The 23,536-nt window shown below is 44.5% G+C and overlaps 1 non-coding gene across 1 annotated transcript; it reads right to left on the bottom strand.

The window, feature by feature from the left end:
* Nucleotides 1-1,445: 1,445 nt before the first annotated feature.
* Nucleotides 1,446-1,520, bottom strand: Trnat-agu (transfer RNA threonine (anticodon AGU)). The gene has a single exon. It is a non-coding gene; the product is annotated as a tRNA-Thr (tRNA).
* Between the last annotated feature and the right edge of the window lie 22,016 nt (nucleotides 1,521-23,536).

Here is a 23,536-nt window from a genome sequence, read left to right as displayed (position 1 = left end):
ACACACACCCATGCCCGAGGCAGGATTCGAACCTGCGACCGTAGCAGTCCCGCGGGTAGAAATAGTAGTTTACACCAAGGAACTATATAGTTTATCTGTTCATTTACTTTACGGGTTTTCTTATTATTATAATTGAAAATCTGCTAATGGAACCACAGAATAACACTATGACTTTCGTTAAATGAATAAATATCAGCACATAAGCTGAACTATAAATGGAACCTTAAATAATAAGACGAGGATAGATACAAATACTAACGTTTTACAAAATAACGACTTTGCCTGTCTTGCTCTATGGCAGTCAACCTTGGATTTATAAAAGACGGAAGTAGCAGACTATCGGCTGAAATGAGATTTTTAAAATTTAAAAGGGTGCTCTGAGGTTCTAATAAGAAGTAACTTAAACGACAAAGTGGAAGAAAATAGGGAGAAAGAGAGACATCTTGGACTTATGGTTAGAGACAGAATTTCATTCATTGTAAACAACGAATAAAAGACGCTGGAAGACCGAGAAAAAGATGCTCATAAAACTGTGAAGTCGGAACAGAAACACAGCTTAAACCTTGAAGTAAAGATGAAGAACAGGAAGACTGTCCCTAATCTCATTGAGAGATTAAGGGGAAATTGAAAGCAAACATTCTATGGTCTGTCCCGCAGCCTTTCGGTTTCCGGGTACGTGCTTCACCGCTAGACTATCTATCTCACTCTTATTGCAGTTCAAAAGAGCACTTAGTGGTCTCCAATAATGAACGAGGAAATGCTGCTTGTTTAGCCTATTCAGCGTTTCAGCGTTCCTTGAAAAGACATTGCGAAGTCGTGCACACACTTTACTGCAGTAACGCTTGTCAGCACTGACAGTTGTCCGCCTAACTGAAGAATATCCCAGTGAAATTTTCTGAGGTGCATTAAGAAAGAGACGAGCCGGAGGCTGTAAAATAAAAACTGTCTAAAGGATCGCACGTCACTTCCTGGATAATATTCATGGTTTCTGTTAGATGCTAGAATTCGTCGTTTGTTGTTTACTATTTCACTTGTGTTTCGTAGTACCATCGTTCGGAGTTTCAGTACAAACCGTGCAACACCTCAACAGCCGTCACCATACGCCTTGTCTAATATGCATGAGAATAAAATATCAGAGCGTATTGTACAGACCACGTGCAGGGTGATGTAGCTGCCCCTACCGCTAGGTTTTATGCAACCTGCAATGCCTTCAAAAACCATGTACGAGATTTTCGTATTCTCTCGCTTGCTATGCGCAAACTATTTGTCCTGCAGAAAAAATGAAAGGGACTTACTCGTAGGAAATTTGACGTAGTTAAATTTTGTACTGGGATAAGATTTATGCGTGAACTGAAGGTGGAGAGAAGAAGAAAATAAAGGAGAGGGATCACTGCTATTAGTTGCAGTAGGACATTTCGCGGAATCGACGGCGACGAGTGAAAATGTGTACCGGACTGGGATTCGAACCCAGAATCTCCTGCTTACTAGGCAGGTGCGTTAACCACTGCGCCATTCGGGACATAGTGTTGTCGCAACGGGACGGACTACCTCGGGTCACCTCGGGGCCGATCCTCGCTCCCATCGAGCTCCACCTATCCGCCGCCCCTGTTCATTTCCTCCATACTCGCTGTTCCGAGATTCCCACAGGAGGTCGGACGTATTTGTGCAACTCCACAGAAGAAGGTGGATTCATTGCCCAGCTAGGCCTATCAGTTTATATGAATGTGTGGTGTCTGTTCTTTCTATCATGTCCGATTCGCGGGAATTCAAGGTTTTCTAGTTATTTTTGTACGTTTTTCTTGAGTAATTCGAAAAAACAGCCTCCAGCGAAAACGTATCCCATTACAAAATGTATGTATAATAATTGATCTACAAAGAGGTCTTGTTCATTTTTTCGGTACCTAATACTAACAAACAAGAAAATATGAAAATCTTGCACGTGGTATTTGAAGGCGTCGGGTTTGCATAAAACCTATGGATGTTGTTGTTGTTATGGTCTTCAGTCCTGAGACTGGTTTGATGCAGCTCTCCATGCTACTCTATCCTGTGCAAGCTTCTTCATCTCCCAGTACCTACCGCAACCTACATCCTTCTGAATCTGCTTAGTGTATTCATCTCTTGGTCTCCCCCTACGATTTTTACCCTCCACGCTGCCCTCCAATACTAAATTGGTGATCCCTCGATGCCTCAGAACATGTCCTACCAACTGATCCCTTCTTCTGGTCAAGTTGTGCCACAAACTTCTCTTCTCCCCAATCCTATTCAATACTTCCTCATTAGTTATGTGATCTACCCATCTAATCTTCAGCATTCTTCTGTAGCACCACATTTCGAAAGCTTCTATTCTCTTCTTGTCCAAACTATTTATCGTCCATGTTTCACTTCCATACAAATACTTTCAGAAATGACTTCCTGACACTTAAATCTATACTCGATGTTAACAAGTTTCTCTTCTTCAGAAACGCTTTCCTTGCCATTGCCAGTCTACATTTTATATCCTCTCTACTTCGACCATCATCAGTTATTTTGCTCCCCAAATAGCAAAACTCCTTTACTACTTTAAGTGTCTCATTTCCTAATCTAATACCCTCAACATCACCCGACTTAATTTGACTACATTCCATTATCCTCGTTTTGCTTTTGTTGATGTTCATCTTATATCCTCCCTTCAAGACACCATCCACTCCATTCAACTGCTCTTCCAAGTCCTTTGCTGTCTCTGACAGAATTACAATGTCATCGGCGAACCTCAACGTTTTTATTTCTTCTCCATGGATTTTAATACCTACTCCGAATTTTTCTTTTGTTTCCTTTACTGCTTGCTCAATATACAGATTGAATAACATCGGGGAGAGGCTACAACCCTGTCTTACTCCCTTCTTAACCACTGCTTCCCTTTCATGTCCCTCGACTCTTATAACTGCCATCTGGTTTCTGTACAAATTGTAAATAGCCTTTCGCTCCCTGTATTTTACCCCTGCCACCTTTAGAATTTGAAAGAGAGTATTCCAGTCAACATTGTCAAAAGCTTTCTCTAAGTCTACAAATGCTAGAAACGTAGGTTTGCCTTTCCTTAATCTTTCTTCTAAGATAAGTCGTAAGGTCAGTATTGCCTCACGTGTTCCAACATTTCTACGGAATCCAAACTGATCTTCCCCGAGGTCGGCTTCTACCAGTTTTTCCATTCGTCTGTAAAGAATTCGTGTTAGTATTTTGCAGCTGTGGCTTATTAAACTGATTGTTCGGTAATTTTCACATCTGTCAACACCTGCTTTCTTTGGGACTGGAATTATTATATTCTTCTTGAAGTCTGAGGGTATTTCGCCTGTTTCATACATCTTGCTCACCAGATGGTAGAATTTTGTCAGGACTGGCTCTCCCAAGGCCGTCAGTAGTTCCAATGGAATGTTGTCTACTCCGGGGGCCTTGTTTCGACTCAGGTCTTTCAGTGCTCTGTCAAACTCTTCACGCAGTATCGTATCTCCCGTTTCCTCTTCATCTACATCCTCTTCCATTTCCATAATATTGTCCTCAAGTTCATCGCCCTTGTATAGACCCTCTATATACTCCTTCCACCTTTCTGCTTTCCCTTCTTTGCTTAGAACTGGGTTTCCATCTGAGCTCTTGATGTTCATATAAGTGGTTCTCTTATCTCCAAAGGTCTCTTTAATTTTCCTGTAGGCAGTATCTATCTTACCCCTAGTGAGATAAGCCTCTACATCCTTACATTTGTCCTCTAGCCATCCCTGCTTAGCCATTTTGCACTTCCTGTCGATCTCATTTTTGAGACGTTTGTATTCCTTTTTGCCTGCTTCACTTACTGCATTTTTATATTTTCTCCTTTCATCAATTAAATTCAATATTTCTTCTGTTACCCAAGGATTTCTACTAGCCCTCGTCTTTTTACCTACTTGAACCTCTGCTGCCTTCACTACTTCATCCCTCAAAGCTACCCATTCTTCTTCTACTGTATTTCTTTCCCCCATTCCTGTCAATTTTTCCCTTATGCTCCCTCTGAAACTCTGTACAACCTCAGGTCCTTTCAGTTTATCCAGGTCCCATCTCCTTAAATTCCCACCTTTTTGCAGTTTCTTCAGTTTTAATCTACAGGTCGTAACCAACAGATTGTGGTCAGAGTCCACATCTGCCCCTGGAAATGTCTTACAATTTAAAACCTGGTTCCTAAATCTCTGTCTTACCATTATATAATCTATCTGATACCTTTTAGTATCTCCAGGGTTCTTCCATGTATACAACCTTCTATCATGATTCTTAAACCAAGTGTTAACTATGATTAAGTTGTGCTCTGTGCAAAATTCTACCAGGCGGCTCCCTCTTTCATTTCTTAGCCCCAATCCATATTCACCTACTACGTTTCCTTCTCTCCCTTTTCCTACACTCGAATTCCAGTCACCCATGACTATTAAATTTTCGTCTCCCTTCACTATCTGAATAATTTCTTTTATTTCATCATACATTTCTTCAATTTCTTCGTCATCTGCAGAGCTAGTTGGCATATAAACTTGTACTACTGTAGTAGGTGTGGGCTTCGGATCTATCTTGGCCACAATAATGCGTTCACTATGCTGTTTGTAGTAGCTTACCCGCACTCCTATTTTCCTATTCATTATTAAACCTACTCCTGCATTACCCCTATTTGACTTTGTGTTTATAACCCTGTAGTCACCTGACCAGAAGTCTTGTTCCTCCTGCCACCGAACTTCACTAATTCCCACTATATCTAACTTTAACCTATCCATTTCCCTTTTTAAATTTTCTAACCTACCTGCCCGATTAAGGGATCTGACATTCCACGCTCCGATCCGTAGAACGCCAGTTTTCTTTCTCCTGATAACGACATCCTCTTGAGTAGTCCCCGCCCGGAGATCCGAATGGGGGACTATTTTACCTCCGGAATATTTTACCCAAGAGGACGCCATCATCATTTAATCATACAGTAAAGCTGCATGCCCTCGGGAAAAATTACGGCCGTAGTTTCCCCTTGCTTTCAGCCGTTCGCAGTACCAGCACAGCAAGGCCGTTTTGGTTATTGTTACAAGGCCAGATCAGTCAATCATCCAGACTGTTGCCCTTGCAACTACTGAAAAGGCTGCTGCCCCTCTTCAGGAACCACACGTTTGTCTGGCCTCTCAACAGATACCCCTCCGTTGTGGTTGTACCTACGGTACGGCTATCTGTATCGCTGAGGCACGTAAGCCTCCCCACCAACGGCAAGGTCCATGGTTCATGGGGGGGAACCTATGGATAGGGGCAACCAAATTATCTTGTCCATGGTTCATGGGGGGGAACCTATGGATAGGGGCAACCAAATTATCTTGTATATGTAGGGACTACGGAAAATAAGTTACACATGTCGCCCCATGCTCAGACCATTGCGCAAAATAGATGATCCAGGTTCTCGGCAGAGAAAATTTTGTTGTGGTACAGATAACAGATCTGTCAGAGCGTGCGACTGAGATGGTGTGGCAACTGGAAACATACTCCAAATTTTAAGTACGCGGGACAGCTCGATTCTTGTGGTCACCACGTCAAATTGCACACTGGCTCACTGTTAAATTCTGGTGGTATATGAACCAAATACAATGTTAAGTCTAGCCGCAGTGAAATGGCGCCAACAATTCGCCCAAGGTCACAGGGACGTGGGTGACGCTGACCGGGAAGCACAGACCTACACATGAGACTTCCAAATTTTCGAGAAGCTGGAAGAACATTTGGGGAGGGGGGCGGCAGAGCGGAGAGATACTAGGGGGGGGGGGGGATAAGGACGGACAGACAATTGTGCTCGAATATCTCCGTGACTAAAGAGCGGATTTCTGTCGTCGAGGAACTGAGCGTTTGGTAGACCGTTGCTCACGGAGACTTGCTGACTACGTTGAAAAATAGTGTCATGTATCTCCCATTTTTAAGTGTAGTGCAGTATTCAATAAAATCTACTTTGTCTGTTATACTAATGTATAATGTACTTTTTGGAGCCTGCGTACAACGAAACAGCAAGTTTAATGTCAGGTGCTGTGGCTGCATTCCACAATGGTGTTTACCGAAGTGGAAAGTCTGCCACAGGGGAGACATAGCAGCCCTTTCTGAATGGGTAGCTGGTATGCGATTTCGCCGACGGCTTGTCGCTAGACGTAACCAATAACCTCCCAAGGGTGGGACTCAACGGTCCAGCCGGCCATGGGTGCCTGATACTTACTAGAAGTTGGCCACAAACGGCAAAGAAACCTAGCCCAGTATTTAAATTGTGTAATTCCTATTTAATACAAAATAGCTGGCCAGCTCCGAGTAGGAATCGCGCACTGAGGGTTCCGTACAAATTTAATTACGTATACAGACATTTCATCCGTTCCGAGAATGGAGGATCTCGACGATTTTTAGCTGTAATTGACATTGTTACTGGCAACATATCAGCCCCACGGATTGAAAACTTTCGAGAATATTTTAATCTCAAGTCTGAACTCGGATAACAAATGAAAAAAGAAATATTTTTCGTGTAATATAATTACAAATTAACAATTTTCTCATTATTTTCCTTTACTTGTACAGTGAAACCTTGTTTCTTTCCAAACTTCATCATTATAGACCAATGAGAAGTACCATACAGGTTTTGATGACTGAGTTTGGCAGTATCGAAATACGTGACAAAGATGGGATTATCGAAATACGTGACGAAGATGGGAGTATCGAAATACGTGACGAAGATGGGAGTATCGAAATACGTGACGAAGATGTCCGTCTCTTTTGGCTGCACTGATTTACCAGATATCGTTTATTATATACCCAAAGTACCATAGACTTGATAGTATGTGACAGTAACTTAATCTTGATACGTCTACCATTCGTGAGGAAAAGAGTTTTAATAGTCGGACAGGCAGACACACGGGCAGCGAAGTGATCCCTATACGTGATCCGTTTTCACAGGTTCAGGTACAAAAACCTAAAAATTAATTCCTAAATTTAAGACACATAAGCAAAGAGGATCGGTGTCTCACTTGCATCTACATCTACATCCATTCTTGGCAGACCCCTAACAACTGCATGACTCTTCTGAGTGATTCGATTGAGCTTCGAAGAAGGTCGGAGACTGTCGTAAGTGGAAATACGCTTCACAACTTTGATCACCGTAGCCCCAGTGTTGTATCATTGCTCCGTCCAACCAACTACATCTGTGGTTGAGATAATCAGTTGTTACCTGGTGATGGCATAAAAAGACAAAGGTGGTTAGTGAATACGGAATAAATAAAAACTGTTGCAGTACATCAGGTAAGTGTGTGTTTTTTATTGCTTTAACTGAACTCTCGTCGGTGTCTGGCAAAACGAGATAAGAACTCGCATTTATACAAAAATATTTTCATTATACAGCGTGATTCAAAAGGTTGCGAACAGAGGATCTGTTAGAGCAGTCGAAATAAAATAACTTTAGAATAGTATAATCCTCTGCCAGAAAAAGCTTTGAAGTATCAAGAATAACAAGAACAAACGCCACATGCACGACCTGAAGTTCAGCAAAGATAAGAACTCTTTCCGTGTATGGACTGTTTGACGCGACTAGGCGGGGCACTCGCAAAATTCTCTGTGCAAGTACGTGCGTTGCCAAATTCCACATATCCTCGGAGTTGGATTGAAAACTTAGGTCCAATTACAGGGCACCTCGTCCTCCTCGTCCTCCTCCATCCATCCATCTCTATCTATCTATCTGTCTATCTATCTACCTATCTATCTACCTATCTATCTATCTCTCTGTCTCTATCTACACTCCTGGAAACTGAAATAAGAACACCATGAATTCATTGTCCCAGGAAGGGGAAACTTTATTGACACATTCCTGGGGTCAGATACATCACATGATCACACTGACAGAACCACAGGCACATAGATACAGGCAACAGAGCATGCACAATGTCCGCACTAGTACAGTGTATATCCACCTTTCGCAGCAATGCAGGCTGCTATTCTCCCATGGAGACGATCGTAGAGATGCTGGATGTAGTCCTGTGGAACGGCTTGCCATGCCATTTCCACCTGGCGCCTCAGTTGGACCAGCGTTCGTGCTGGACGTGCAGACCGCGTGAGACGACGCTTCATCCAGTCCCAAACATGCTCAATGGGGGACAGATCCGGAGATCTTGCTGGCCAGGGTAGTTGACTTACACCTTGTAGAGCACGTTGAGTGGCACGGGATACATGCGGACGTGCATTATCCTGTTGGAACAGCAAGTTCCCTTGCCGGTATAGGAATGGTAGAACGATGGGTTCGATGACGGTTTGGATGTACCGAGCACTATTCAGTGTCCCCTCGACGATCACCAGTGGTGTACGGCCAGTGTACGAGATCGCTCCCCACACCATGATGCCGGGTGTGGCGCTCACCTGCACGGCGCCAAACACGCATACGACCATCATTGGCACCAAGGCAGAAGCGACTCTCATCGCTGAAGACGACACGTCTCCATTCGTCCCTCCATTCACGCCTGTCGCGACACCACTGGAGGCGGGCTGCACGATGTTGGGGCGTGAGCGGAAGACGGCCTAACGGTGTGCGGGACCGTAGCCCAGCTTCATGGAGACGGTTGCGAATGGTCCTCGCCGATACCCCAGGAGCAACAGTGTCCCTAATTTGCTGGGAAGTGGCGGTGCGGTCCCCTACGGCACTGCGTAGGATCCTACGGTCTAGGCGTGCATCCGTGCGTCGCTGCGGTCCGGTCCCAGGTCGACGGGCACGTGCACCTTCCGCCGACCACTGGCGACAACATCGATGTACTATGGAGACCTCACGCCCCACGTGTTGAGCAATTCGGCGGTACGTCCACCCGGCCCCCCGCATGCCCACTATACGCCCTCGCTCAAAGTCCGTCAACTGCACATACGGTTCACGTCCACGCTGTCGCGGCATACTACCATTGTTAAAGACTGCGATGGAGCTCCGTATGCCACGGCAAACTGGCTGACACTGACGGCGGCGGTGCACAAATGCTGCGCAGCTAGCGCCATTCGACGGCCAACACCGCAGTTCCTGGTGTGTCCGCTGTGCCGTGCGTGTGATCATTGCTTGTACAGCCCTCTCGCAGTGTCCGCAGCAAGTATGGTGGGTCTGACACACCGGTGTCAAAGTGTTCTTTTTTCCATTTCCAGGAGTGTATTTATCTGTCTATCTGTCTATCTATCTATCTCTCTGTATCTATCAATCTATCTCCCTGTGTCTATCTATCTATCTATCCATCTATGGCATATCTTTAGCCTCGTTTACGTGACCCAAATTTCCTACGAAGAAATACTTCTCTCCAGGATAATTACAGCCGTTGATGAGGTCCGTAAAATACGTAGTGCACTTTGTACAAGATGTAATGCTCGCACTGAATGTGGTGGTTACCATTTTGAGCAACTTCTCTAACGTACAATACTGCTGAACAAACAATACATTCTCTTTGCAATGGTGCCCTTGTTGTTCCAGATATTCCGAAGCTTTCACGGATTCTTGATTACTTCCACGACCATAGTTCCCGTTCTACAGTTGTTATATTCCGACTCCCCTGTGGGGGCGAACTTTTAATTCACCGTGTATAAAAATGAATCAAAAAAATGGTTCAAATGGCTCAGAGCACTATGGGACTTAACATCTGAGGTAATGAGTCCCGTATAACTTAGAACTACTTAAACCTAGCTAACCTAAGGACATCACACACACCCATGCCCGAGGCAGGATTCGAACCTGCGACCGTAGCGGTCGCGCGGTTCCAGGCTGTAGCGCCTAGAACCGCTCGGCCACATCGGCTGGCAAAAATGAATCACGTCCGCCTGTATAAAGTAGTAATTTTAGGACAGATGTACCACACGGCGCGTCGTGGCTTACCCGCAGAAGCCTTCGTGCTGAGTGAAGAAAGTTCCGTGCAGACCCGTGACGTTTCTGCCGATGATACTGTCTCTCAACACGGGGCCAAGTTCGCACGAAGTTGGCTTCACAGGCAGTTGGAAGTTCATATTACGTACCACAGGGAGGCGATTTCCATTCAGCTGCGAGGCGGCACGCAACATTAAAAGGCTCAACTTGGCCGCCATGTTTGTGTTGCTGGCCACGCGATGAGAAGGACGACTTTTCAGGCGGGGAGTCACTCTGGTGCGTGAGGTCCATGCAGGTGGTTATTAATTTGCAGAGAGCAGTTATTATGATATGACAGCTGCTCCGTTTTAGACTACTATTCTTGCCTAATCCCCTGAAAACATAATTACCGGTCAACTTCTGGTGATATAACGGCAATTTAAAGTTGTTTCTAGAAGAACAGCGCCAGACTCGCCTTGTTCGTTATCTTTGAAGTCAAAAACGCGCCGTTTGGAGAACGTCAAACAATAGACACAAGAGATATCGTTCTTGTGTTACTAAATATTGAAAGCCAGGAACTGTAAAAATGATAACATTCATCAAATTGTAGATAAAATACCCCAATTGAATGCCAAGATATTTGAATAAAGCCGAATTTATAAATCCACCTAGAGATACTGACCGGTCATCACGAGGTAATACGAAATTATTTATTGGGTTGGTGCATAAGTTCGTAGCGTTTAATCACATGTTCAATCAATATAACAGATACACAAAAGAGACTTTAGTCGTAATATACACTCATGCTCATAAATTAAGGACAATTGCAGAATGTGGTGCCACACAACGTGGCACTGCACAAAACTGGGCCTAATAGCAAAAGAACAAAGGGAACACACACGACACAGATCTGTAAGTCCACGGTATTGGTGATAAGTTGAGAAAACCGTACCGAAACACATGCGCTACAAAACACCACTGTTTCCTGCGCATGTACCCCGACATCAATATGGGATATGATCACCATGCACACGAACAAGGCGCTGATGACCTCGATGTTGAGCGCCCATAAACCCCAACACACACACACACACACACGAACAAAGGCCGCACAACGGGTTGGCATATCTGGATCTGGTGGTCGAGTAGTATTGTGGTATAGCCTCCCATTCTTGCACCAGTGCCTGTCGGAGTTCGTGAAGCGTCCTAGGGGTTTTAAGACATATAGCGATACGTCGACCGAGAGCATCCCAGACGTGCTCGATGTGGTTTAGGTCTAGAGAACAGGCAGGCCACTCCATTCGTCTGATATCTTCTGTCTCAAGGTATTCCACCACGATGACAGCTCGGTGGGGCAATGCGTTATTATCCATCAGGAGGAAGGTGGGACCAACTGCACCCCTGAAAAGGCGGACACACTGGTGCAAAATGACGTCTCAATACAGCTGACCTGTTATAGTTCCTCTGTCAAAGACACGCAGGAGGGTACGTTCACCAATCATAATCCCACCCATCAAACCACGACCTCCATACAGGTCCCTTTCAAAGACATTAAGGGGTTGGTATCTGGTTCCTGGTTCACGCCAGATGAAAACCCGGCGAGAATCACTGTTCAGACTATACCTGGACTCGTCTGTGAACATAACCTGGGACCACTGTTCCAATGACCATGTACTGTGTTCTTGACACCAGGCTTTACGGGCTCTCCTGTGACCAGGGGTCAGTGGAATGCACCTTGCAGGTCTCCAGGCGAATAAACCATTTGTGTTCAGTCGTCTGTAGACTGTGTGTCTGGAGACAACTGTTCCAGTGGCTGCGGTTAAGTCCCCAGCAAGGCTACCTGCAGTACTCCGTGGCCGTCTGCGGGCACTGATGGTGAGATATCTGTCTTCTTGTGGTGTTGTACACTGTAGACATCCAGTACTGTAGCGCCTGAACACGTTTCCTGTCTGCTGGAATCGTTGCCATAATCTTGAGATCACACTTTGTGGCACACGGAGGGCCCATGCTACGACCTGCCGTGTTTGACCAGCCTCCAGTCGCCATAGTATTCTACCCCTCATAACGTCATCAATGTGTGTTCTCTGAGCCATTTCCAACACACAGTCACCATTAGCACGCCTGGGCCGGCTGGTGTGGCCGAGCGGTTCTAGGCGCTTCAGTCTGGAACCACGCGACCGCTACGGTCGTAGGTTCGAATCCTGCCTCGGGCATGGATGTGTGTGATGTCCTTAGATTAGTTAGGTTTAAGTAGTTCTAAGTTCTAGGGGACTGATGACCTCAGAAGTAAAGTCCCATAGTGCTCAGAGTCATTTGAACCATTTAGCACGTCTGAAAACGTCTGTAGACGTACCCGCTGCACCGTACTGTGACATGCACCAACACACCTCTGCGTATGTGGACTGCTGCCAGCGCCACCGTGCGACGACCGCAGGTCTAATGCACCTCATGGCCATACCCCGAGGTGATTTAAACCCGCAAACCGCCCACCAGAGCATTGTTTCACAATGTATCAGCATTATCTCTAATTTACGGGCATGAGTGTAGCCTCCTTCACTTTTTACAACAGTCTGTCAACGCTGGGTAACTTTTCAATTCCGCGACTGTAGAAATCGCATGGTTTTGAGGCGAAGAACACGTCGCGCCACGTCCGTGTCGCATTTTTGTCCGGGAAGGAAGTCCCTTGAAGGTCGTTCGACAGAGAGCAGAAAAGGTGAAAATATGAGGGCGCAAGTTCAGGTGAATGAAGTGGCTGCGGTAAGACTTCTCAAACCAACTCCTGTACAGCGTTTTTGTCAGTCTAACATAATGTACGCGGCCGTTAACGTGGAGTGCGTCGCTTCAAGCAGTCTTCCTGGTCGTTGTTCTTTGATTGCGTCTGCAAGACATCTCAGTCCTTGACAATAAATGTCAGTAGTGGTGGTTACCCCGCGGGGAAGCAATTCGCAGTACACCACACCGTCGCTTTTCCACCAGATACATAACTATCTTCTGTGGATGCGCGCAGACCTTTAGACGGGGAGTTGGTGATTTGTTTGAGCTTAATCACTCCGTTCTTCCCCTTTACGTTAGCATAATACACCATTTCTGATCACTAGTAACGATATAGGACAAGAATGGTCGGTGATGTTTGTGGTGTCACCGCCAGACACCACACTTACTAGGTGGTAGCTTTTAAATCGGCCGCGGTCCGCTAGTATACGACGGACCCGCGTGTCGCCACTGTCAGTAATTGCAGACCAAGCGCCACCACACGGCAGGTCTAGAGAGACGTACTAGCACTCGCCCCAGTTGTACAGCCGACGTTGCTAGCCATGGTTCACTGAGAATTACGCACTCATTTGCCGAGACGATAGTTAGCATAGCCTTCAGCTACATTTGCTACGACCTAGCAAGGCGCCGTATTCAAGTGATATTGAGATTCTATTAATTATCATCAAGAGCGACGTTCTACAAATGTGGATTAAAGTTAAGTATTCCAGAAGCTACGTACTTTTCTTTATAGCATTCATTACGTATCCTGTTCCAGACCTCACGCCAGTCTGCGTGAGATTATAGCGTGCATTTCGGCCTCCTCTAACTACAAGGTGTTGGCACTTCTGTCAACCCTTCAATGTTTACGAGCCAATTGATGGCTAGCAAGGGCAGTTTAACGGTGTTAGCAAAAATCTCGGAAAGTTCTAGATCGATTTATTGCAAATTTTTACACATCACTGTAATAAACGTTCTGTCAGACATAGGCTACATATTCTTTAAACCTTCGGGGAGATGTAGGCTACATATTTTTTGAGTATATGTGGTATACATACGTATGTAAGTACCTAAAATTTGCACCACAAATATTGCGAAAATGGAAAGTGCTATTGATGTGCGATTTTCACAGAATGGGTTGTTAGTCAGGTACTAGTATTGTTAGGCAATAAACAGAGTTTAATGACCACCTGTTGATTTTGTATTTTTGGCTTAGAGCATGCGATACCCATACACCCGATTTTTGAACCTTCCTTACAGCACGTAAATGTCAACAGGGAAAACTCGCGTTAACTGCACAGAGGAGTAGGCCAAGTTTGAACTACAGTATGAATACAAAATTTTCTTTAGCAAAACACTGCACCAAGCCACTACGCTTCGGACCGGCACAAATTTAAGCACATGCCCGAAATACCTGGGCCTTACTACCTTGAATCCTCAGTAGCATGTCCAAGCTTACGAAGACGATAAAATTCATTTAATCTGCTGACTGGGTAGCACAAGAAATTTACAGAAATGTTAAATATATATTTTGCAATAAAATAGTAGGTAGGAGACAAATTTACATCACCATGAGCTGTAACGCCGCGCAGTAAAATTCCAGAATTTAAAAGAAGGCAAATTAAGTTTCGGTAGCTTAAAGTTTACCAAAGTTACAGCAGTGAGGCCACGAGTAAATAACAGGTCATATATACCGAGCAGAACAACCGTCCAACGACGTAAACGCAGTTTCGAAATGTTCAAATGTGTGTGAAATCTTATGGGACTTAACTGCTAAGGTCACCAGTCACTAAGCTTACACACGACTGAACCTAAATTATGCTAAGGGCAAACACACGCACCCATGCCCGAGGGAGGACTCGAACCTCCGCCGGGACCAGCCGCAGAGTCCATGACTGCAGGAACGCAGTTAAAATTAGCAGTACACATGGGCAATACTAGAACATACCAAAATTTCCATCAGCTTTCAGTATAAATAAATGCGCGAATTTAAAATTATTCACTCACATACTGACTTCAACAATACACATAACACACAGCCGGAGCCAAAGCAGGTAAAGAAAGTCATTTAAGACAGAATCTCAAGCCAATTCCCATCCACGCGGGCCATACAAATGCAGAATGAAGTAATTACAGTGCTTGGATGCAGAATTCGAAGCAGTAACTGTGGTGTCACCGCCAGACACCACACTTGCTAGGTGGTAGCTTTTAAATCGGCCGCGGCCCGCTAGTATACGACGGACCCGCGTGTCGCCACTGTCAGTAATTGCAGACCGAGCGCCGCCACACGGCAGGTCTAGAGAGACGTACTAGCACTCGCCCCAGTTGTACAGCCGACGTTGCTAGCCATGGTTCACTGCGAATTACGCTCTCATTTGCCGAGACGATAGTTAGCATAGCCTTCAGCTACAATTGCTACTACCTAGCAAGGCGCCGTATTCAATTGGTATAATACTTGTGTATCATCAAGAGCAATGTTCTACAAATGTGGATTAAAGTTAAGTATTCCAGAAGCTACGTACTTTTCTTTATAGCATTCATTACGTATCCTGTTTCAGACCTCACGCCAGACTGCTTGAATTTAACGCGTGCATTTCGGCCTTCTCTAGCTATACAACAAGTGGCGACGAGGCTTAAAAGAGGATTTCGCGTTCGTATTGCACTCGTTTACTTGTATCATGGCTTCGCCACAATCTCCAGATGTACTGTCCGAATTTTATCGCTTGCAGAATCAGCAGACGCAGGCCTTATTGGATGCCCTTGGACAGCTCGTCCAGGGTCAACGTGCACTGCAAACCGATGCGGCCGCCGCCGCTCCACCGCTACCGCAGCCACAACCCGCAGTTGCACCCCAGTTTCGTCCGTTTCAAGCAGAAGTGGAAACATGGACGGAGTGGTCACGCCAATTTGGATTCCATCTCGCCGCCTACAGAATTCAAGGTAACGAGCGGCAGCCTTTTTTGTTAGCATCCGTCGGGGTGCAGACGTACCGTGTGATAGTGAAATTGTTTCCCCGACGCGACGTAGCAACTCTGTCCTACGAAGAAATTTTGTCTGCTTTAGATGCCTATTTCGAAGAAACAGTCAATGTAGTTGCAAAAAGGTATACGTTCTTTCGTACAAAACGTACGGCCGGTCAGACTAATCGGGAGTGGGTTGCAACTTTGCAAGGCCTTACAAGGGATTGTGCTTTTGAATGTGAATTCAGATACTATGGTGCGTGATGCAATTGCACAGAACGTTTCTGATGTTCGCATAAGGGAACAGATTTTGAAACTAGTCAATCCCTCCCTTCAATAAGTGATAGACATATGGGACAGGCAAGACACACTTGACTTTGCTCAGGGCTCATCTCAGACCTCACGCCAGCCTGCTTGATTTTAACGCGTGCATTTCGGCCTTCTCTAGCTATACAACAGTAGCACCTTCGCTTCCAGAAGATCGGCTTCGTTCTACACAAATATGGCCTTAATGGACAAACGGAAGGCATTAAAATTCAGTTCTGTGCATCGGCTAACGTGCAACAAAATACGGCACGACCATGACGGTAGTGAGCGCTGCAAAACGCTGCCAGCCCACACAGCCCGTGGAGCTACCCCGGCGGGCAGCACGCCCAGTATTGCACACTTCCCCGTAATCGTTCTGAGCGAGCTCGGTGCTCTCGCCTCACTGCCGCCACGCCAACACTCTTCGCTTAACTCACCTCCCCGGCAGCGGAGCACCACCTAGCCACACCGCGCCTGCAGCAAATCAAAGACACACAGGCAGCGACGGATCGACTCGAAAAGAGCCGCCTTGGCACAAGGCACATAAAGCTTTCGAAAGAACAGGCAACCCGGTCACCGAAGAAAAAATACTCCAAGCCGTCGACCAGTCTCGTAAAGGAAGATGCTATAAAATCAAAGAAAAATCTGGACTTCACCAAAAACAGTAGAGAGGCCTGGTCTCTTCTTAAATGGCTCTGAGCACCATGGGACTTAACATCTGAGGTCATCAGTCCCCTAGAACTACTTAAACCAAACTAACCTAAGGACATCACACACATCCATGCCCGAGGCAGGATTCGAACCTGCGACCGTAGCTGCCGCGCGGTTCCGGACTGAGGAGCCTGAAACCGCTCGGCCACAGCGGCCGCCTGGTCTCTTCTGCGGAAACTGAGGGAACTGCCACTCCCTGAGTGGAAGACCTGAAATGGCATCCCCCTAGAATAGCTTTGTGCATAAAAACCACATGCAGAAAATCTTTCTGTCTACTCACCATGCGAAAAAGACCTTAATCGGCGGTTGAAACGTGCCAGACGGACTGCAACTTATTCTTGCTATAAAAGAGACCATATCTGGCTACTGAAATTTTACGATGGTATACTGAACAGTTGTGGTGGCCCCTAACAATTCATAGTATTGCAAGCTATTTCCATCCTAAAAACAGGGAAGCCTGCAGCCGATCCAGCGAGCTACCGCCCCATAGCCTTCCTGACAATATGCTACAAATTACTGGAAAGGCTCTTTTATAACAGTATATACCATCTCATTGATGACATAACTCACCAACACCAGGCAGGCTTCAAATGGAAACGAAACAGCTGTGAGCATATCTTGTCTCTGATGTCACTCATTCAAGCAGTTTTCCAAAAGAAAAATTGAAGACATCAGTAGCCTTCATTGATCTGTAGGCAGCTTATGATACCGTTTGGGTTGATGCGATTATGGTAACATTGATAAAAACTTTCCACTCCACAGGTCTTGTAGCAGGAATGGAAACCATGCTGAAAAATACATTTCAAGTTCTCAGTGCGGGACTACAAAAGCAAATAATACAAGATCAAGAATGACCTACCTCAGGGATCAGTTTTAGTACCACTTCTATTTAATCTTTATATCAGCGACATGTCTGACTCGAAAGCTGAAAAGTTTAGTTACGCTGACAATCTAGCGATAGTAAACCACATCAGTAAGTTTGAAGAAGGCAAACAAACATTTACCAGTGACCCAAAGAACTTAGAAGAGCTTTACAGAAAGTGGAGACTGTGATGTAACCCCTGTAAAACCGAGATCAGTGCTTTCCATCTCGAATGTGTTGAACGTGGAACACGTCAACAGAATCGATGTTCAATTGCACGATACAATGCGACTGATATGTGGAATTCTATAGATTTCATGATCTGGAGAACCTGAACAATCTGACATTCCTAAAAAACTTTCTATTCCACGAAATACTTAATAACTTATCACGAACTATACTAAAGTATCGGAACCAGTGTGGGAGGGCACAATAGTACAGCTGGCAGCTTTCAGCCTATAAGATGAATGGAAAAAACAAACAATGGAACTGTTATCACGCACACGAGTGAACGGCAAAAATGGATCCCACTGTACCCCTCCCAGGACTGAACGTCCCAAGAAACTCCCAAGAAACTCTATACGTGCAAAATGGCCGACGACCGCAGTGTGACTGTGGAAACCAAAGAACAATCACTAACGCACATCATATATCGAACGCCCAGCGATAAAGTTTGGAGGAACCATGAAGGATTTCATCGATGCTCCGCCTGATGCTCAACAGATACACAACTGGGATAATAAGATACTTGGATGTTTGTAAATATCCGACCCTGTCTGACCTTTTTGATGTTCAGTGATTTTACATCGATGTGCAGTTTACGGTGGGACTTTCAAAGAATCTGTAATTAACTGTATTAATGTCTGTTAGTAACACAATTTACTGATTGTTATATACAGTATCTCTACACTTTAAGTAATTAATTTACATGTATCATATGATTCTGTAGATAAGCCATACACTAAATAAACAAATTGAAGATGTCAATAATTCTGACAATGTCTACTCTGGGTGTCTTGTTTCGATACAGTTCTTTCAGTGCTCTGTCGAAAGTCAAGACCCATGTTATCAGTAAGTTAGTTATATTTTTCATAGACCATCTAAATGTTATTTTTTATCGAACTTATGTGGAAGGAGTCAGTTTACAGAATATGTATACATGATTAATGTCAATCAACAGATAATTTTTTAGTCTTATTCATGCAACTATCTTTAAAACTAAGCCCATAGAGCAGAATAACTGTCCAGGAGAAATGATTTTATCATACATTTAAAATCTGCGAAGATCTTCTGTTTGCTACATCGTTCATTTCCTGATAATGTGCCAAAGTGAAGTTCCAAGATATCTGAAAATAGCTTACACTCATTATGGGTTCACCAGACAAAGTATTAGTTAACACATTAAAACAGCATGCTGGTTGAACCGTGACTGGCTCGCGTCATGCCTTGTTTTTTATCAGTGGTTGCAGTCCAGTGGTGTCTTATTTCTTCTTCGGTTACCGCCATAACGTTGCTGTCTTCTCTCCGTGAGTGGCAGCAGCAGCGTGTATAGATACCAGTACTGCTGCACTGCCGGGCAGGGTGGCCGAGCGGTTCTAGGCGCTACAGTCTGGAACCGCGCGACCGCTACGGTCGCAGGTTCGAATCCTGCCTCGGGCATGGTTGTGTGTGATGTCCTTAGGTTAGTTAGGTTTAAGTAGTTCTAAGTTCTAGGGGACTGATGACCTCAGAAGTTAAGTCCCATAGTGCTCAGAGCCATTTTGAACTGCTGTACTGTCTTTAGTGTGGCGGGTATATTTTCCGGCTATGCGGTGTGTGGCGGTCGGTTGGTTGGGGCAGAGCAGTGAGGAAGTCTCCGTGGCGCGTTGTCAGGCAGGAGCCGCTGGCGGCGTGCACCCGCGGTTGGAGTTGTGAGGCGGTGCTTGCGAGGGTTACGAAGCTCGTCGCCCACCGATCCTGGATACTAAAGTTCGTTTGATCCTGGCTGTCGCTTTGTGGGAGATTCCCGTGAGCAACAACATGTGTGCACTGAAGTCGGCTAGAATTGCAGTCGTCTTCCTGTGTGCTGTTTAACTTAATTTAATTCATTACGTCATTAATGGTATGTAGTCGAATTAAGTCGGGTGATGCTGAGGGAATTACATTAGGAAATGAGAGACTTAAAGTAGTAAAGGAGTTTTGCTATTTGGGGAGCAAAATAACTGATGATGGTCGAAGTAGAGAGGATATAAAATGTAGACTGGCAATGGCAAGGAAAGCGTTTCTGAAGAAGAGAAATTTCTTAAGATCGAGTATAGATTTAAGTGTCAGGAAGTCATTTCTGAAAGTATTTGTATGGAGTATAGCCATGTATGGAAGTGAAACGTGGACGGTAAATAGTTTGGACAAGAAGAGAATAGAAGCTTTCGAAATGTGGTGCTACAGAAGAATGCTGAAGATTAGATGGGTAGATCACATAACTAATGAGGAAGTATTGAATAGGATTGGGGAGAAGAGAAGTTTGTGGCACAACTTGACCAGAAGAAGGGATCGGTTGGTAGGACATGTTCTGAGGCATCAAGGGATCACCAATTTAGTATTGGAGGGCAGCGTGGAGGGTAAAAATCGTAGGGGGAGACCAAGAGATGAATACACTAAGCAGATTCAGAAGGATGTAGGTTGCAGTAGGTACTGGGAGATGAAGAAACTTGCACAGGATAGAGTAGCATGGAGAGCTGCATCAAACCAATCTCAGGACTGAAGACCACAACAACAACAACAACAACAACGTCATTAATGAAGTGTACCAGCGGTATCTTCTGCCTTATGGCCGTTGACGTTCCGGTGACCTGCCCTGGTCGTTGACGGGAGTTTTCGGCAGTGTATTTTCCTCGTCGGGATTATGCTGTCCACCACGTCGAGTAGTTCGACAGCTGAGGTGTTGTTGGTAGCCGTGGGTGTTTATTATGACTTGGCTGGATTGGGCATCAGTGTCCAGAACGTTGTGCTATTTACATCTTGTTGTCGTTTTGCTGGTCGGGTGGAGCAGAACTGATCTTGTTTGTTGGTTCGTCGGCTGGGTTTCGGTTGGGTTGCCTTCCGATTAAGAGGTTGTCGGTCTGGCTGTCTGTCTCACCTAAACGTGCGTTAGTGTCACCTTCGCGGGCCGATCCTTGGAACCTTCTGTTTTACATAGTGATTTCCCTTTTAGTCTTAAGTAGTCTGTGTGGCCTTCAGCCGAGTTTTAGCTTATTAAAATTGCAAGACTTTTCTTCTTAGGCCTTAAGCCGTAAAAAAATTGTTCCTTGTTTGGTATATAGCCTTCAGCCGAGTTTCAGCCTTTCAAAATTAAAATGGAAAATTCCTTGTGACTATGACTTAAAGCCGTAATTTTTTTTCAGGTTGGTATGTGGCCTTCAGTCGAATTTTCAGCCTTTTCAAATCAAAAGTTGAAAAATTTTAGTCTAGGCCTTAAGCTGTAAGAAATGTTTTCTAGTTTGTATGTGGTCTTCAGCCGGTTTTATGTGAAGGACTTTAGGATAAAACCTTAAGCCTATTTTAGTTGAAATTTAGAAGCTCTTCCCTTTAGGCCTTAATCCGTAAAATTGTTTTCTGCATGATGCGTGGCCTTTAGCGGAATTTTAAACACTCTTAAATTAAAAATTAAAAATCCTTATCTTGCTCTTAAGTCATAAGATTGTTATTCGTTAGTTTGAGGCCCTCAGCCGAGTTTTACACGAAATATTTTAAGATAAGGCCTTCAGCCTTTTCAAATTGAAAGCTCTTCTTCCTAGGCCTTAAGCCGTTAAATTGTTTTGCTGATATGCGGCCTTCAGCTAAGTTTTCAGGCTATTTAGATTAAACATTGAAAATATTTGTCTCCGCCTTAAGCCGTAACAGTGTTCTTGATTAATGTGAGGCCTTCAGGCGAGTTCTTTGGGAAAAATTTAAGCTAAGGCTCTCAGCCTATTTATATTGAAGATAAAAATGTTTTTTTCTAAAGAAGTAAAACCTCCAGAAGAACTCCCGTACGTCAATTCCTTGCTTAGGCCTTGTGCCTCGGATTTTCGACGTGGCCTTCAGCCGATCTAAGTTGAAGGAGGTCTTTCGTTGAAAAACCTTTAGAGTTTTTGATTCTTGCTTGTCTGATTGTCTGTTTTAAGAAATAAAGTTTATATGTTGAGTGCACCTGACAGTAACTTATTTTGGCCCCTTTCCACATATAAGAGCCTCATTCGCTCTGTCCTGCTAGTACAGGGATTTCACTAGTAACGTAGGGGTCTCAGAGGGTGTAGAATTCGTACTAAGCTTCCTCGCGACACTCCACCGATATAATGCAGTGGAGTGGTGTGGTGTGTAAGTGACATTTGGTTGTATGGAAGCAGCATAATAAGACAGGTTTATGTAAATACGTGATGGAATAGCGAAAGGAGCCATCACGTTTTGGTGTGTCCATATCAACACCGTGGCTACAGTTCCCCGGTTTTTGGTGTATCAACTCACTGTGAATCTACCGGAGAAAACATTAGTTACCCCTTAAAATAGCACTCTGACGTCTTTAGTGTCCAACGTGGCTACAGGAATGGTATACCTCTAGCACCCACTAACCAATAGGGACATGCGTCACAACTTACCAGTAACAATTACCCTGATTGACAGTTTTTCTGCTGGCCGCGGTGGCCGTGCGGTTCTAGGCGCTCCAGTCCGGAGCCGCGCTGCTGCTACGGTCGCAGGTTCGAATCCTGCCTCGGGCATGGATGTGTGTGATGTCCTTAGGTTAGTTAGGTTTAAGTAGTTTTAAGTTCTAGGGGACTGATGACCACAGCAGTTGAGTCCCATAGTGCTCAGAGCCATTTGACAGTTTCTGAGGAAAACAGACAATGTTGGACAGGAGAAATCACATGCAATGATAACCGACATGAGCGTGAATCAGGTATTTGGTTCAACATTCTCGCTGAGAAATCATTCGCTTTGCTCTAGATCTGCGTGACGAATGTAGTTTGGACGGTGCTGTGTTCACAGGCGCTTGATTGTGTAGATCGTGATACTCTCCCAGCAAAGCTCAGGTTTTATGGAATTGGTGGCTTTGCACACAGCTGGTTTGCATCATACTGATCAAACGGAATGAAAATAGTTGTGCTGAATAATTTAGACAATGTAGGACAAGGCAGGAAATTTTAGTGACTGCAGGTGGGGGGAAATCACAACGGGTGGTACACAGGCTTCAATTTTGGTTCCACTCCTATTCCTTATATATATGAATGACCTTCCACTTAACATTTAACGAGCAAAATTGATTTTTGCAGACGATACTAATGTTTTAATAAATCCCATTAGAAAGGAAGCAACGGAAGAGTTGGCAAATCATGTTTTCCATGATTTATTAAGTGGTTCTCTGAAAATTGACTGCCTAAATTTTGAAAGAACACACGACATTCAGTTCTGAATAACAAATAGAGTCATACCAACATTTGATAAAGTACATGAGCAGAAATCAGTAAGCAAGATACAGTGATCCAAACTTTTGGGTGTACATCCTGAAGAAAACTTGAACTGGAGCATCATGTTACTCAGCTTCTCAGATAATTAAGTTGTGTTACTTTTGCTATTCGTACAATTGCTGATCTTCGAAACAAACATATCAACCTCCTGCACATTTCCATTCAGTAATGTTGTACAGAATAATATTCTGTGGCAACTCATCATTTAGAAACAAGTACCAATCAGACAAAATCGAGCACTCAGAATAATATGCCTTCACCCATGGACGTCATGTATGTACCTCTTCAAGGAGCTAGATGGTTTAACTGCAGTGTCACAATAGACGTATTCCCTCTTTGAGAAGAACAGTGATGTACTCACTAGAGGGAAAAATTACCCTCATTAGCCATTGTTAAAGCTGTCAGCAGCCCAAAAAGGAGTTCAATACGCAGCAACAAAAAATTTTGATCATTTGCTCATTAATATAAAATGTCTGACAGATTGCGAAGCAAGTTTTAAATCTAATTCCTTCTAATTCCTTCTACTCCATTGATGAATTTCTAGTTAAAAGCCAGTAGCCAGTAAAAAAACAATTCTAATTACATGAATAGGACTAAATACTATGTCTTCATTAACGTTATCACTAATCAC

Source organism: Schistocerca cancellata, chromosome 7, assembly GCF_023864275.1.
Source record: "Schistocerca cancellata isolate TAMUIC-IGC-003103 chromosome 7, iqSchCanc2.1, whole genome shotgun sequence".
NCBI classification, from domain to species: domain Eukaryota; kingdom Metazoa; phylum Arthropoda; class Insecta; order Orthoptera; family Acrididae; genus Schistocerca; species Schistocerca cancellata.
The sequence above is the reverse complement of the archived record's forward strand: the minus strand, read 5'-3'. Positions and strand labels throughout refer to the sequence as shown.